The following is a 17,076-nucleotide window of genomic DNA, read 5'->3' on the forward strand; positions in this document are numbered from 1 at the left end:
TAATAATAATAATAATAATAATAATAATAATAATAATAATAATAATAATAATAATATAAAGCCCACTTACACCCTATTAATTCTCTGAGTTCGACCTCAAAAAGAGCTCCTTAAGGGTTGGGTCTTCACATGACACTCTCAACAGTGTATTAGGTATTATAGGCTGTTAGGTGCAGGTATATGTACCATGTACCTACTTAGAGAGAAGGAGAAGAATTAAGGGAAGAAGGAGAAGAATTAAGGGAAGGAGGAGAAGAATTAAGGGGAGAAGGAGAAGAATTAAGGGAAGAAGGAGAAGAATTAAGGGAAGGAGGAGAAGAATTAAGGGGAGAAGGAGAAGAATTAAGGGAAGAAGGAGAAGAATTAAGGGAAGGAGGAGAAGAATTAAGGGGAGAAGGAGAAGAATTAAGGGAAGAAGGAGAAGAATTAAGGGAAGGAGGAGAAGAATTAAGGGGAGAAGGAGAAGAATTAAGGGAAGAAGGAGAAGAATTAAGGGAAGGAGGAGAAGAATTAAGGGGAGAAGGAGAAGAATTAAGGGAAGAAGGAGAAGAATAAAGGGAAGAAGGAGAAGAATTAAGGGGAGAAGGAAAAGAATTAAGGGGGGAACGAGAAGAATTAAGGGAAGAAGGAGAAGAATAAAGGGAAGAAGGAGAAGAATTAAGGGAAGAAGGAAAAGAATTAAGGGGGGAACGAGAAGAATTAAGGGAACAAGGAGAAGAATTAAGGAATTCTCTGAGTTCGACCTCAAAAAGAGCTCCTTAAGGGTTGGGTCTTCACATGACACTCTCAACAGTGTATTAGGTATTATAGGCTGTTAGGTGCAGGTATATGTACCATGTACCTACTTAGAGAGAAGGAGAAGAATTAAGGGAAGAAGGAGAAGAATTAAGGGAAGAAGGAGAAGAATTAAGGGAAGAAGGAGAAGGATTAAGGGAAGAAGGAGAAGGATTAAGGGAAGAAGGAGAAGAATAAAGGGAAGAAGGAGAAGAATTAAGGGAAGAAGGAGAAGAATTAAGGGAAGAAGGAGAAGAATTAGGGGAAGAAGGAGAAGAATTAAGGGAAGAAGGAGAAGAATTAAGGGGGGAAGGAGAAGAATTAAGGGGAGAAGGAAAAGAATTAAGGAAAGAAGGAGAAGAATTAAGGGGGGAAGGAGAAGAATTAAGGGAAGAAGGAAGAAGAATTAAGGGAAGAAGGAGAAGAATTAAGGGGAGAAGGAGAAGAATTAAGGGAAGAAGGAGAAGAATTAAGGGAAGAAGGAGAAGAATTAAGGGAAGAAGGAGAAGAATTAAGGGAAGAAGGAGAAGAATTAAGGGAAAAAGGAGAAGGAAAAGTAGAAGAAGAAGGAGGAGGATGAGTAGGGGAGGTTTTTTTTATGTGAGGAGCAGAAACAGAGTTTGTATATTACAGGAGCTTTAATTACAGGCACAGACATTTTCCAGGCCTCGGTAATTAGTCTTGCGTATAGGTATAGGTAGGTAAATAGATAAATAAATAGGTACCTAGGTAAATAGGTACCTAGGCTACATAGGTAGGTAAATAGATAAGTAGATAGATACCTACCTAAGTAGGCAGGTAGTTAGAGAAATGGCTAAGTAGGAATTTAAGGTGGTGGTAGGTAGGAGGTGGTGGTGTTTTATTAGGGAGGTGTTAGTTGCTACATCATTCTTTTTACGTGTATTACTGTTCTAGAAAAGTTTAATTATGTTGCTTTCTTCTTATTTAGTGTCACCCGCTACTATGAAATTTCTTTACAAACAGTGCTAGGTTGGTACTTTACCATTAATCGATAATCGATAGTCGTTAGTGGAAAAGCCCACATATACCTACGTGAGATATTTATCAACCAGACCCGGTTAACTTCGAGATGACACAAATAGGATTTACCTACACCTTTTCTGTCTTCTACAGCTTCACCACTCACCACTACCTACCATTATGTGTCACTCTGAAACTTTAAACTAGGTAGTAGGTACCCATTTCTTGTAACTTGTCCAGAAAAAGACGAAGAATGAGAAGAAGGAAGTAAAAGGAAATTGAAGGAGAAGAAGAAGAAGAAGAAGAAGAAGCAATAAGAGAGAGAGAGATCGGCTAACAACATAGAATCGATACTTTATTCAGGTTAGAAAAAGAGGGAAAGATAGTGAGGGAAGGAAAGAAAGGGGAAGAAGAGGGCGGAAGGTGGGAGAAAGACTTTGATAAATAATGAGAGGGAGAAGAAGCCAAGAAAGGGGAGGGGGATAATGAAAAGAGGCGAGAGAGGGGAAACGGGAGGTGGGGGAAAGGAGCTTTGATAGGAACGATCTAATTATAAAGAGGACGGCAAGAAGAAATAAATAAAAAGTAGGAAATGCGAGAGGGAGGGGAAAAGAAGAGGAGGGGAGGGAAAGAAAGAGAAAGAGAGGGGAGGAAGGAGAGAGAGAGAAAATGACTTTAATTATTATTAGGAAGTTGATAATTACATTTCAGAACAGAATAACTCCCTCTCTCTCTTCCTCCCTTTCCTCTTTCCCTCCCTCTATATCTCTGTCTTGTTCTACGTCTCTCTCACCCTCTCTCTCTCTTCCTTCTCATTTTCTTAGCATCGAAATTTCGCCCCCGCCAGCAAAAAACTTGGCATCGTGCAAAAATGCTGACACCGTCGTACTTTGTCATTTGGAAGTTTGTTGGAAAATCGTCGCGCCCTGGTTTGCCAGTGATTCGTTGTTGTGGATGCGAATCGGAGAGGAAAACACCGTCACTATTTCAAAAACTGTCACTATTTCAAAAACTGTCACTATTTCAATTTCAAAAACGGTCGCTGTTATCGAAAACCGTCGCAAATTCTGTCTCAAAAACTGTCGCAATTTATGTCGCGAGACAGAGCCTAAAATGTGACCCCAGAGGGAGATTTGGAGACCCCATAAGAGTGGGGTTTGAACAAAAGTGACTTTCAGCCTCTAGGTAAAAGTATCAAAACCATCAATTATGTGAGGACGTTTTATGGTTGGGCTTCTTCAGAAGTAAAACTGTCGCTATTTTTTTTTTTTTTTTTTTTTTTTTTTGGGTTTTGAAGGGGGTTGCGGTTGCATTGGAAGTGTAGTCGTGCAACTTTTATCCATTTTTTTTGTTTTTTTTTTTTTTTTTTTTTTTTTTTTTTTTTTTTTTTTTTTTTAAGAGGTTTGACAGAGGGAACTTTAACTGCTATGGTCTTATCGTCCCGAAATCGAGGAGAGAAGGAAGACAGGATAGGAGAAAGCCAGCCGTTCCGAGAACGAACATTATCCCATCAGGATAAAATCCGCCCCGGGCGGGAATCGAACCCGCGGCCTAGCGCTTACAAGGCAGACGCACTACCAACTAAGCTAACTAGGCTAGCCTGTCGCTATTTAATTAGCACAATTAGAATAGAAAATGTGTAGGAAGTCAGAACTAGTTTTAGACGCAAAAACACCACCTTGATTTAACCAAGTCAAACGGTGGTCCAGTGGTGTCCCATTCCCAATGGTTCTTTTATAATTTGAGAGGATTAGAAAAAAATTTCGCCAGTATTGGGAGTATTTTCCAATCTAATCCCTGGTTTTTGTACCTTTTTTTCCGCTTCACCAACCTCTGACCTCAAGCTTGAAATCTCACACAATGGAACAGAGGTCGAACAAGAAAAATCACGTTTCGGCCCTTCGACCTTTCCGTAGAAAATGTGTAGGAAGTCAGAACTAGTTTTAGTCGCAAAAACACCACCTTGATTTAACCAAGTCAAACGGTGGCCCAGTGGTGTCCCATCCCCAATGGTGTTCTTTTATAATTTGAGAGGATTTGAAGAAAAAACTTCGGCAGTATTGGGAGTATTTTCCAATTTAATCCCTGGTTTTTGTACCCTTTTTTTCCGCTTCACCAATCTCTGACCTCAAGCTTGAAATCTCACACAATGGAACAGAGGTCGAAGAAGAAAAATCACGTTTCGGCCCTTCGACCTTTCCTGTTTCGACCTTTACCTGAGTCATTTCTACACAATGTCCTGGGAATTGCGAGGGCCAAAATCATGTCCTACTGAAATTGCCCAGGGGATCGAAAGGAGCAAGTTGGCCGCATGCATTGTACGTAACTCGTAACATTAGAGAAATTTGAAAACTTTTCCTTCTTTCTTAATTCAATATACCTACCTTCCTCCTTTCTCTCTCTCTTTTTTTTATTCGATATATAAAATATTCAGAATTTTCCGAAACATGAGGGCTTCGCAAAATAGTTTTTCTATTTAGATTTAAGTTCCCCGCCCTATTAGCCGAATTTTTATTTTTGTTTTTAGTCAATTTTGGTCCCATTGGTTTACTCTGGTTCCATTTTCTGAGTTTAAAAATAAAAGTAATAAAAGTCGAAATAACAGTCTAACCAATTAAAGGGGACAAGAAAAAGCTCCCAACTTTCCAGAGAAAGAAGACATTAAAAAATAATAGTTTCCTTGGAAAAATTGCGTTGAGAATTGCGCTAGAACCACATCTTTGACTCTGTAATTCTTAGACTTCTTATCTAAAATAGCAGACCGAAAAAACGGACCAAACTTGGCCCGCATTGCAAGACGCCACTTTGGTCACCCCTCGTTCATATTTTTCTCTTCAATATTGCATGCAACTTTATTCCCATATGTTCCACCGTTATTGGCTTCCATACTGTAAATAAGACACCACTTTGGTCACCCCTCGTTCATATTTTTCTCTTCAATATTGCATGCAACTTTATTCCCATATGTTCCACCGTTATTGGCTTCCATAGTTTTTTTTTAGAACCGTTATTTTTCTTCTTCTAGTTGAAAACTAGGAAGGGTTACCCCAAGACAAAATTTCCATTATTCTCTCAACAAGCTACGCTTTCCCTGGTAAAGCGCAATTTTCACGTTCAATCCAAAACGGCAAAGAGAGGAGAGTGGTTTAAGTGCTTTGAAATGGGTTTTTGTAAACAACTACCTCTCTTACAAACTGGTGTTTTTTTCTCAATGTTTAAAATAATAATAATAAATAAGTATTTTTTCACATGAATTACCACAGTAATGTCGATTTTCAATGAACTACATCTTGCTAAATTTTATAACTTGACTTGGACTCAAACCAAACTAGAACCGTTATTTTTCTTCTTCTAGTTGAAAACTAGGAAGGGTTACCCCAAGACAAAATTTCCATTATTCTCTCAACAAGCTACGCTTTCCCTGGTAGAGCGCAATTTTCACGTTCAATCCAAAACAGCAAGGAGAGGAGAGTGTTTTAAGTGCTTTGAAATGGGTTTTTGTAAACAACTACCTCTCTTACAAACTGGTGTTTTTTTCTCAATGTTTAAAATAATAATAATAAATAAGTATTTTTCACATGAATTACCACAGTAATGTCGATTTTCAATGAACTACATCTTGCTAAATTTTATAACTTGACTTGGACTCAAACCAAACCTCTAACCACAAATTCTGCAGCCTACCGCGCTAACCGCAAAATAGAGAGTGGTTTGGTTATCAATGTACCATTTCATTTACTGCCGGGGACATATTGGAAAAATCAATAAAAAATTTCCAAGGCAGAGGCAGCAAAGCGTCCTTAAAATCTGTATTCAGTTTTTTTTTTTTTTTTTTTTTTTTTTTTTTCCCGAAGGAGAAGAATTAAGGGAAGAAGGAGAAGAATAAAGGGAAGAAGGAGAAGAATTAGGGGAAGAAGGAGAAGAATTAAGGGAAGAAGGAGAAGAATTAAGGGAAGAAGGAGAAGAATTAAGGGAAGAAGGAGAATAATTAAGGGAAGAAGGAGAATAATTAAGGGAAGAAGGAGAAGAATTAAGGGAAGAAGGAGAAGAACTAAGGGAAGAAGGAGAAGAATTAAGGGAAGAAGGAAAAGAATTAAGGGGGGAACGAGAAGAATTAAGGGAACAAGGAGAAGAATTAAGGTGAGATGCTTGCATGCTTGTAAGTGTGACCAAATCTAATCTTTATTATTAATATGTACTGTCCTTACTTTGTAGTCTGTCTGAACAGGATCTTTAAACCGTACTTTGCTGAAAAGGAAATCGGTAGTTTTTTTTTTTTTTTGAGACTCGAACCTGGAACCCTAGATTGCAAGACCGTGGGTCACACGCGACAAATGCGTTTCATGTGAACCGGGCCTTTGGGAAACCGCAAACGTTATGCAGAGATATGAAACTCCTCTCTCTCTCTCTCTCTCTCTCTCTCTCTCTCTCTCTCTCTCTCTCTCTCTCTCTCTCTCTCTCTCTCTCTTCTTTGTCTAGTATCTTCCCTGTATCTTTCTCTCTCGTCTCTCCCTCTCTCCTTAAATCTTTCCTCTCCTACATATCTATTCTCCGCCTATTTTTCTTCCACAAGCGTTCTCTTTCTATCTTTCCTCTCTCTTTCTCTCTCCCTTCTTCCCTCTTTCTACCCTCTCTCTTTGTCTCCCTCTTTCTATCCTATTTCTTTCTCCGTCGTTATTCTAATAAACTTCATTGTGTTTTAACTTTAAACTCAGGAAAAAGTTCATATATTATTTCAGTTCTATACAGTGTTGCAGTCGGAGCTATTTTTTTTTTTTTTTAGATGTTACCAATTCACCTAAGGCCGAGTTTTACCGAGTTGGATTAGGGTTATTCTAATAAACTTCATTGTGTTTTAACTTTAAAACTCAGGAAAAAGTTCATATTTCAGTTCTATACACTATACAGTGTTGCAGTCGGAGCTATTTTTTTAGATGTTGCCAAATTCACCTAAGGCCGAGTTTTACCGAGTTGGATTAGGAATGGATTGAGTCCTGGATTGATGTTGCCAAAGTCACCAAGGCAGCGCCATCTAACGTCACGCAGCCTGAGTAGGGCCTGGAAAGCACCCCTAGCTCTCTCTCTTTCTCTCTCTCTTTCTCTTTCTCTCTCTCTCTCTCTCTCTCTTTCTCTCTCTTTCTCTCTCTCTTTCTTTCACTTTTTCTTTACTTGATGAAAACGGTTCAAGTTATACGCAGATTATCCCGATTTCGGAGGAAAGTTTGCATTGTTTCTTGAGAAATTTGACTTGAGTAGGATGATGTCTCTGGCACCTTAGAGATGTGATGGGATATGCTTTTAGTGTCATAGATATAGGGTTCCAGAGTTGAGTGTCCTGGTACCGTTACGAAGTAATGGGAGGTCTTCTCCTGCCTTGACGTCTTGTTTTATGCTGAGTACCAACAATGATTCAGACATAAACCGACCTCCGTACTTTGCCCGTAAATGATGCTTTAACAAACGTTGGCGCTCATCAATAAATTTATTCATGAATGATCCCAGTTATTGTTATTTGAAGCAACATGTAGCTAAACGCCGTATTCCTAAAGCAGTGTTTACATCTCTACACCTGTAGGTTCTATGCTATGGTCGATCGTCCTGTTTACTGTTTTTATTGTACGTCCTGTATGATCGGTCGACGACGACCTGAACTAGGTTTACTGAAGTCAAAATTCTTCATCAAAGAAAACGAATAAAATCTCCAGAGTCCAGAGCTCTGTAAGCTGCGTGTGCTGTGGGCGGTGGTCTGAGTACCAGCATGTAGGCTGTGTGATGAGTGCTGTGGGCGGTGGTCTGAGTACCACCATATGTAGGCTGTGTGATGAGTGCGGACTGATAAATGTGTAGTCACTTTCGAATGCTTGATATCGTGCTTTGCACGATTTGCAAGCTTCGTGCAAGGTTCGTTCCAGGCAAATCTGCACGTCGTGCCCCGCCGGATAGATGTGTAACCCCCTTAAAGAAAACATCATTGGACTTGTCTTGTGTCACCTTAGGGTCAGTTTCATGTTTGATATTTATGTTAGACCCAAATTAGTTCGATGCTGTCCTTTCTGTTCAAATTGATGGGAGAAAGGTTTGCCTCATTGAAGTTTTGTATTTTGTTTGGAGAGAGAGAGAGAGAGAGAGAGAGAGAGAGAGAGAGAGTGAGTGAGTGTGTGAGAGAGAGAGAGTGAGTGAGTGAGTGAGAGTGAGGGAGAGAGAGAAAGAGCAAGAGAAAGTTCGTGTTTTTGTACTACCTTTGTGTCCCTAGTAACCCCTCTCCCTTCTATTGTCCATAGTACCTACCTCAACTCTAGGTAAATAGGTACTATGTAGGTAATGTGTACCATACCCTACACCTGACATTTCGGGCACTCTATACCTATTCTTGAGTAGAAGGTAACGAGAACCATACCCTACACCTGACATTTCGGGCACCCTATACCTACTCTTGAGTAGAAGGTTTGGCAGGCGTCTGGTACACTGAAACATTACCCTCTTCAGATAAGGAGTTATTAGTATTAACGCTAGTATCTAATACAAGGGGAGAATACGAGTTATTGACATTGACAATAGTATCACTTGTAACCTCCATAACAGAATTACTCACCGCCATAGGAGACTCAGCAGTGGAAACCACTTGAGTGGTACTGCGCTCTTCGGGAGAGTGGATCTCACGAGGCTGTAGAATAAATTTGATTTTCTCACACAATAGCTTTTTACCTCCAACATTTAAGTGGATCTTATCTCTGGAATAATGAAATTTCTTGAGAAACCTGTTACAATCGATAAAATGAAAATTTTCTACCCTACTTTTAACATAACTTTTGATTTTAGTGTTTAGACGTACAATATGGTAGTTGAATTTTTTCCTATCGTAGCGCAATGGGATTCCTATAAGGCATAATTTACTGCATGGGCTGAACTTGCATATAAGAGTATCGAGTGCCTGTTGAATGGAACTCCATTGTGTTGTACCGACATCATTTGTTCCGCAATAGACAACGACTGTGTCCGATGAAAGCGGGTTGAATAAGTTAGGGGAATCCAGCTGAGTCTGGGCTACCTCAACAAATCCGGCACCTGGCTGGAACAATGAATCTATCTTAATGTTACTTGGCAGTAGAGGGGATAAATAACTAGCAACACCACGCAGGTGGCTATCACCAATGAGATAACAAGATGAATTCTGGCTCCGCACTAGTTTCGGCTTTCGCTGTGATGTAGACTGACACAAGGTAGGCTGGTGATTTACTGGTGACTTAGCCAACAGTTCGGCTCGCACAAGATCCAACTCCTGCTGGAGTGATTCACACTTCAACCTAAGCTGAAGAATTGTCTCCTCTTGGTCCAGAGTCTTGGCCAGTAAACCGTCCCTGAGCATATCCCATTGGATATCAGTTTGCACTGATGACTCTCTACTTGGTTCATCACTCAAGCTTGGTGTGGCGGCAGTAGGTATTGGGAGGATAATTGTACTTGTACTACTTACTGGTGTGGGTGGTTTGGCCGATGGAGCCGCATCGACTGCAGCTGGCGGATTGACCGTAGTATTTGACATACGCATATCTTCTCCGCTGCTTTTCCGTTGTGGAGCACTTTGTTGGCTGGAAGGTGACTTACGTGTCTTTACATCAGTTTTGTTCCTCGGCTGAGTCCCCTGTTTGTCTGTTGTAGATGGAGATTTGTTTGGAGTCTCGGCAAGCCTATGGTCACCATGGTTCAGCACAGAACTCACAATCTTTGATTTCTTGCTATTTAACCTGATCTCTGCATTACATGACTCATATACACATCTATACAAAAGTGACTTGTCTCTTAAAGGTACACAAAATTTGAACAAATTCTTTTTATATAACAATTTGGAATTGTCAATGAATTTAATAAGGGATGTGTCCATAACAAAAAAGAAAAAGAAAAAAAACTCAAATAATTTGTCCTGTATCTGAATCGGACATTGTAATGTACATAACTGTATACATAGTACATACATAACTATACGTAGTACATTTAACATAATATTGCATAGATATCTACCACATATTGGGAGGGATGTAGATTTGTATCTGATTGGAAATTCTCTGCTCCTACACCCGGACCTAAAATCTCACATTGTAGTGTTTGGTACCCTCTGAGAATTCTCGAAGACTCTTCGAGAGAGTCTCCGAACATGCTCTGAAGTTAACCCCGGTTGAGAACCACTGACTTACGCCCCAGTAATAGCGTATCCCGTGTTCTTCATACGGCGGAAATTTCAGACAAAATTGAGATAACGACTTGCCTTGTGTCACCTTAGGGTTAGTTTCATGTTTGATATTTATGTTAGACCCAAATTAGTTCGGTGCTGTCCTTTCTGTTCAAATTGATGAGAGAAAGGTTTGCCTTATTGAAGTTTTGTATTTTGTTTGGAGAGAGAGAGAGAGAGAGAGAGAGAGAGAGAGAGAGAAAGAGCAAGAGGAAGTTCGTGTTTTTGTACTACCTTTGTGTCCCTAGTAACCCCCCTCCCCCTCCCTTCTACTGTCCATAGTACCTACCTCAACTCTAACTCACAATACCATAGGTAAATAGGTACTAGGTAGGTAATGTGTACCATACCCTACACCTGACATTTCGGACACCCTATACCTACTCTTGAGTAGAAGGTAACGAGAAGACCAAGCCATTTTGAAGATTTTATCTGCTAGGTACACCAAAATGCATGTTGCGTACACCTCCTTTTTCCTCACCCTATACCTACCTCCCTCCTATTGCCCGCTACAACAAGAACCGACCGAGCACGCCGAACCAACTTTAGTTATAATCCGACCACCGACTAAGTAAGACCCCTCAGTATCTCTATTTCACAAACCAAGTTTCACCTCAGTGTCACTCAGTGCGTCAGTGCCAGACCTACATATTTGCTCAAAAGAAAAGTCCCCAAAATAAGGGCATCCTTTATACAGTCCGGTGCCCTCCCCAGAGTTACCGTTACAATGCATTACAAATTGACGGAGTAGACAAAAAGACAACCTAGCCTAGGAATATCGAGATGGTTAAAGTTAGTTATAGCCAGCCTAGTTAGCTTAGTTGGTAGTGCGTCTGCCTTGTAAGCGCTAGGCCGCGGGTTCGATTCCCGCCCGGGGCGGATTAGTGCAGGGGCTTGCTCAATAATTCATCCGTTGTGAAATAGGTTGTAATGTATCCCACCTACGTATCAGCCAATAGCATGTACCAGAGTCCCCCCCCCCTCCTACCCTCCGTCCCTGTCCCATGTTGTAGTGCTGTTCTGAATACAGAAAGGATTTACTTTGTCCTGTATCTGAATCGGACATTGTAATGTAAATAACTATATACATAGTACATACATAGCTATACGTAGTACATATAACATAATATTGCATAGATATCTACCACAGATGGGGAGGGATGTAGATTTGTATCTGATTGGAAATTCTCTGCTCATACACCCGGACCTAAAATCTCACATTGTAGTGTTTGGTACCCTCTGAAAATTCTCGAAGACTCTTCGAGAGAGTCTCCGAACATACTCTGAAGTTAACCCCAGTTGAGAACCACTGACTTACGCCCCAGTAATAGCGTATCCCGTGTTCTTCATACGGCGGAAATTTCAGACAAAATTGAGATAACGATAGCGCAGAAAAAGGAAGCCGAGAGGGAAAGAAAAGAAGAGAAAAAAATAAAAGCCATTTCTTCTCCTGGCAAGAAATGTCTTCTCCCTATGCCCGACTCCGTCAAGAACAGATTGAAAGCAAACATGATGTCGAGGAGAAAGAAGGAGATAAGGCAGAAAGCAGAAGATATTGGGAGTAGCTTAAGACTTGAGGGCATTAGTCACAGGATGAAGGATGGAGGAAGAGGGGAGGGAAGGCGAAAAATGAAGGTGGATGAATGTCGTCAGAGAGCTTATTTTGTGATCGTTTTTATTATAACTGAGTTGATTGAAAAAGATGAGAAAATGTGTTTCTGTGAGAGATGTTCTTGATGAAATCTGGGAATTCAATTCTATCCTCGACAGATATCTTACCCATCTGTGTGTGATGTATGACTTTACTCTGTTACCGGGATTAGAGATGTCGCTGATGATCAAACTGATGATGCTGATGTTCAATTTGATATTCTAGAAACTTTTGAGTAACCAGAAGTTGAATTTAGAAGCTCCTCCGCCTTCCTTGGGATGATTGGGGCCGATGGCCGATGCCTGGAGCTCACCTCTAAAATATGTTAGAAATTAGCTTAGGAGGAAATATTGTAATAATTTCTATGTAAAATAAAGTACCTAAATCAATCAATCAATCTCTCTCTCTCTTTCTTTACCTGATGATAACGGTTTAAGTTATACGCAGATTATCCCGATTTCGGAGGAAAGTTTGACATTGTTTCTCGAGAAATCTGACCTAAGTAGGATGATGTCTCTGACACCTTAGAGATATGATGGGAAATGCTTTTAGTGTCATAGATAGGGTTCCAGAGTTGAGTGTCCTGGTCCTGGTACCGTTACGAAGTAATGGGAGGTCTTCTCCTGCCTTGACGTGACTTGTTTTATGCTAAGTACCAACAATGATTAGGGGAAAAGGTGAGTTGGTTCCCAAAAAAAGGTCCATTTTTGTCACGTACGAATTGGTTCCCCTTAGAAAAAGGTATTAATTGGTTCCGACATTAAGAAATGACAAAAAAAGTGTAAATTAGTTAAAACAAATTGTTTGTTTATTCTATTTATTTACAAATTCAAAAAGATAAGACATTAGAATAATAAAAGGCTACACAAAATATCCTTAAATACAAATGCTATGTTCAGACATACACCGACCTCCGTACTTTGCCCGTAAATGATGCTTTAACAAACGTTGGCGCTCATCAATAAATTTATCCCAGTTATTGTTATTTGAAGCAACATGTAGCTAAACGCCGTATTCCTAAAGCAGCGTTTACATCTCTACACCTGTAGGTTCTAAGCTATGGTCGGTCGACCTGTTTACTGTTTTTATTGTACGTCCTGTATGATCGGTCGACGACAACCTGAACTACGTTTACTGAAGTCAAAATTCTTCATCAAATAAAACGAATAAAATCTCCAGAGTCCAGAGCTCTGTAAGCTGCGTGTGCTGTGGGCGGTGGTCTGAGTACCACCATGTAGGCTGTGCTGTGTGATGAGTGCTGTGGGCGGTGGTCTGAGTACCACCATGTAGGCTGTGTGATGAGTGCTGTGGGCGGTGGTCTGAGTACCACCATGTAGGCTGTGTGATGAGTGCTGTGTTCGGAAAGGAAAGCCCTATTTATTATGCACAAAGGTTTCCCCCTCCGGTCCCCCTCCGTCTCTCTCTCCTTCAGAATTAGAAATATTTAGGATCGCTTCCGCTAAGACAAGATAATCCCCCGTACTGTAGGCATCTTAATATTTTATTCCTCTTAAACAGCTTTAAGCCTCGTTCCCTTTTTTTCCCTCTCATCTCATAAAACATCTCCCTGTCCCTTTTCCCTCTATGGTTTTTTCATTGCCCCCTCACCAACCTCTTGTCTCTTCCCCTACTTCCTCATCTCTCTTTCCTTCTTTCTACGTTTAGAGGGGGTCCATATCTCCCTTCTCTCTATTTCCTCTTCTCCTCTTTTCCTACGTTTGGAGCGGGTTCATAATTCCCTTTTCTACGACCCCCTTGTTATCTTCTCTCTATCCTTCTACCTCCCATCTACCATCTACCTATCCCCTCATAAAACCTCTCCCTACTGGTTTTTCCCCTCGTCTTGCTATTTCTCTTCTTCCTACTCCTCTCCTTCTTTTCTTCTCTTCTGCTCTTCCCTTCTTCTCTCTGTTTTTCCTTTTGTCCCTTTCATACTACCTTTTTCCTCTTGTCTCTTTCTCTTTTCTCTTCAGTTTTCCAAATCCCTTAGAGAGAGAAGTATAAGCCAAGGAGGGAGGGACCTTCTCTCCTCAATTCTCTTCAACTTTATATCTTCTCCCTCTCCTCCCCTCTTTGCTCCCTTCCATCTCTACTTTAACGGTTACATTTTATATTTTTGTCTCTCTCTCCTTTTAAGCCTAATCCAAACCGAGGGAAAATTCTGTTTTATTTTTCCCTCAGAGCTTGATTGAATGAGTTAAGACGGATATTCTGTAGGTAACTACATACGTACCTACCTAGGTCTTTTAGTTTTCATTTTAGCTTTCTTTGCCAAAAGACTCAAAGGATAAGCAGTTCATCAGTTAACTAATTCCAGTGAGCGTTCATACTAACCCTTTCCCTCCTAATCTCAACCATCCAGCCAGGGCGAGGGTTCGATTCCCGCGGGCGGATTTTATCCTGAACAGATAATGTTCGTTCTCGGAAGGGCTGACTTTCTCCTATCCTGTCTTCCTTCTCTCTTCGATTTCGGGACGATAAGACCTTGGCAGTTACAGTTCCCTCTATCAAACCTCTTGAAATACTGTGGGTGGTGTTCTGAGTACCACCATATGTAGGCTGTGTGATGAGTGCTGTGGGTGGTGGTCTGAGTACCACCATGTAGGCTGTGTGTACTGTGGGTGGTGGTCTGAGTACCACCGGTGGTCTGAGTACCACCATGTAGGCTGCGTGTGCTGTGGGCGGTGGTCTGAGTACCACCATGTAGGCTGTGTGATGAGTGCTGTGGGTGGTGGTCTGAGTACCACCATGTAGGCTGTGTGATGAGTGCTTGTAGCTTAACACAGGAGACGCTAAAACCGGTCTTAAATGATCGACTGAAGTGTTATCTAAAACTTTCTCGCTTTGACAAATTTCGCGACAAATTTCGAGATCAGAGCTCACATTTGTGTGTGAGAAAATGTGAAAAAAAAAAAAATCCCCCAAAAACCAGTTTTTTTGGCTTTATGGTTTTCTGGACAAAATTTGCACCACCATTTTCGTGATCCTGGTAAAAAGACCTTTAATTTGATATATAGGTCGACTAGGTTTGGATAAGTCCTTCTATGGGGACAGACCGACCGACAGACCGACCGACAGACCGACCGACCGAGTGACAGACACCGAAGCGAATACAATACCGAAGCGAATACAATTAGTCCGTCCCTTATACCTTTTTATTACTATTGTAATAATAAAGGGAGGACGGACTAAAAACGGTAAGAATAATGTTAATACATAGGATGTCTAATATAAACCTAACAAATAATGGAGATGGTTAAAGTTAGTTATAGTGTATATTCTTCCAAAACTCATCCACTAGGAACTAGTGCGGGTTGAAGAGACTTCGAATGTGGGCAATAGTTGGATGGGTGACATGAGAGGAGATGAACTTATAATTGCACAACTGCCACCTCCTCTGTCCTTGGTCACACGAATTTCTAATCTATTCAAAACACTTGACAAGTTTCATTTGAGAGGTACCTTCTCTCTCTTCTCCTTTTTCTTTTCCTCCTCCTCCTCCTTCTTCCAGTCTTCTTCGCCTCCTTTTCCTGCTCCTTTTCCACTTTAGTTGAAAATGAAAATTCAACTTGATGGAATTTATATTCATTTAATGGGAAGTGGGAATTATGGAAAATTATATAACTTAGGAGTGATCATTGAACTGTTATGAACGGATCCAATACTCGCGCTGCACGCAGAGAGTACTGAGTTTGATTTCAAAATCTGACGAAATTATTTCTACCAATATTATTTTTATCCCCCCCCAAAGTATGGCCTACAGATTCCCATGGTTATTCATTAAAAAAGGGAACATATTTAAATTAAAAGGGTTCGCCATTCAATCTTCTTTGAAAGAATAAGACCAGGTAATCCCGGAAAATCCTATACTTACTCCATTTGAGATTGGAGTTATGTCGCTCGTCGACAAGCAAAGCATGTAGGAGATATATTTCACAGAGACAGCAAAGAGGCACTTACCTGTAACAGAGAAAGGGGAATAACACATTATTGCTGAATGAAATTTTAATTAGTGAAAATTTTCATGGACATGTAGGTACATAAATATGACCTAATACATAACTACCTCCGATGGTGAAAAGTACAAAAGAAGGGGAAGAACAAGAGTGAGGAGGAGGAAAAGGGGGAGAACAAGAATAGGTGAAAACGAAGAAGAATAAGGACAGGAACAAGGAGAAACGGAAGAAGAGGAATAACTTAAAAGAAGGAAAACAAGAAGAAGACAAGAAAAAGGCGTATGGAAAAAAACGCACGACAAAAAAAGTCCTGGAATTTGAAAACGAATAAAAACACAATTATCCGAAATTTTAAGGAGTAAAGAGTAGTAAAAGGAGTTAAGGAGTATTAGATTGTATGAATGTTGTTAACGCTTTTGTAAGGAATTTGCATAGGAATTGGAAACAGGCCCTATCTCATCCCTAGCGAATGTTATCTTTGTACAAACACTCTGACTAATATAAAATTCTCTCCCTCCTATTTTCAGGGGGAAAGTGTCGTGAAAGCTAAAAGTAAGTAAGAGTTTTTCTTTACACCTGAGAACTACGTAACAACTAGTTTTAATCCTGAACTACCTAGCCTAAGGAAACTAATTGAACGTCAACTCCCAACTAATTTATAGGTTTATAACCAAATTTCATTGATTATTAAATTATTTAATTAATTTTTAATCTGTGGAGATTTTCAAACTTTCCATTTTCAAATTATTAGAGGAGATAACTCCGATCTATTTACACAGTATTTATTACTTTTTACTTTCCTTATCCTATAGGAAGGAAAGTAATGTAATCGGGTCAAATTTTCGATGGTCAGTTTTTAGTGCCAAAACAAGTTTTGAGGTCCCTAGAGCCTAAATCCAAAGTTTCAGCCATTGGTCCGTGTGTGTGTCTGTCTGTCTGTCTGTCTGTGTGTCTGTCTGTCTGTACACAAAATATCTCGAGAACGGTAAGAGCCAGATGACTTGCTGAAATTTGGGTATCGTAGCTGTCAAATGGTGAACACAGGGATGCACCACCGAAACCTTTTGGTTAAGACCCGGTGCACACGGTGGCGCCATTTTACCGCTTTTTGGTCGGTCCTTCTTCGTGTAATTAGCAACTATGATCGGGAAGCCTATAAGCCAGAGACTCTGAAATTTGGCTATGTGTTCACAAAGACAAGGGATGCAACACAAACGTTCGGTTTGAGGATGGTTTGCTGCGCTTAGCGGTATTTTGACCGTTTTTTTGACCAGATTTCGACGTTTTTTGGTCTGTTTTCCTCACCCCCAGCCTTAATAAAGCCGGACCCCGCAAAAAAAAACGGGGGTTGTTTAAAGAGGGGAAAAATTAAAAATTTTGTTGAAAGGTTTTTTAGGGTAAAAAAAAAAACACCCCCCTTCCAATAATAAGCCCATCCCATATCCCAATTAGGGAAAAATTAAGAGGGGAAAAAGTGTTCCCCCCCG

The sequence above is a fragment of the Diaphorina citri genome, unplaced genomic scaffold, assembly GCF_000475195.1.
Source record: "Diaphorina citri unplaced genomic scaffold, Diaci psyllid genome assembly version 1.1 scaffold591, whole genome shotgun sequence".
NCBI classification, from domain to species: Eukaryota; Metazoa; Arthropoda; class Insecta; order Hemiptera; family Psyllidae; genus Diaphorina; species Diaphorina citri.